Source organism: Nannospalax galili, unplaced genomic scaffold (genome assembly GCF_000622305.1).
Source record: "Nannospalax galili isolate Female #2095 unplaced genomic scaffold, S.galili_v1.0 scaffold272, whole genome shotgun sequence".
Taxonomy (NCBI): Eukaryota; Metazoa; Chordata; class Mammalia; order Rodentia; family Spalacidae; genus Nannospalax; species Nannospalax galili.
Genome location: NW_008331836.1, coordinates 306,115 through 307,228, shown reverse-complemented (window position 1 = coordinate 307,228; position 1,114 = coordinate 306,115).

Sequence of the window (1,114 nt, the reverse complement as noted above, 5' to 3'; positions counted from 1 at the left end):
TGCCACTTTACTGAATGTGTTAATAATTTCTAGGAGTTTGCAGGTGGATTTTTTGGCATCGCTTAGATATAATATCCTATCATCTGTAAAAAGGGATAATTTGATTTCTTCTTTTCCAATTATTTCTCCTTTAATTTCCTGCTCTTGTCTTATTGCTCTTGCAAGAGTTTCAAGCACTATGTCAAAGAGAAGTGGGGATAGTGGACATCCTTGTCTGTTTCCTGATTTCAATGGGAATGCTTCCAGTTTTTCTCCATTTAGAATGATGTTGGCTGTGGGTTTGTTATATATGGCTTTAATTATGTTGAGGTGTGTTCCCTCCAGTCCAATTCCCTCTAGGACTTTGAACATAAATGTATGTTGAATTTTGTCAAAGGCCTTCTCTGCATCTATTGAGATGACCATGTGGTTCTTTTCTTTGGGTCCATTTATATGATTTATGGCATTTATTGACTTACGTATATTGATCCATCCCTGTATCTCTGGGATAAAGCCGAATTGTTCATGGTGGATGATCTTTTTGATCATCTGTATGCGGTTTGCAAGTATCTTGTTGAGAATGTTTGCATCTATGTCCATTAAGGTTATGTATGGGTCTATAGTTTTCTTTTTTGGTTGTATCTTTACCTGGCTTTGGTATTAGAGTGATGCTGGCTTCATAGAAGGAATTTGGAAGTTCTCCCTCCATTTCTATTTTTTTGAATAAATTAAGTAGTGTTGGATGCAGATCTTCTTTAAATGTCTGATAGAATTCTTCTGTAAATCCATCTGGTCCTGGGCTTTTTTTAGTTGGGAGGTTTTATATTACTGTTTCAATATCTTTTTGTGTTATGGGTCTGTTGAAGCTTTAATCTCTTCTTGGTTTAGTTTTGGTGGTTCCCATGCCTTTAGATATTCGTCCATTTCTTTTAGGTTTTCAAGTTTAGTAGCATATAGGTTTTTAAAGTATTCCCTTATATTCTGTATCTTTCTGGTGTCTGTTGTGATGTTTCCCCTTTCACCTCTGATTTTGTTGATTTGGAGGTGTTCTTTCTTTCTTTTGGTTTACTGGGCTAGTGGTCTGTCAACCTTGTTTATCTTTTCAAAGAACCAGCTCTTGGATTCATTGATTCTT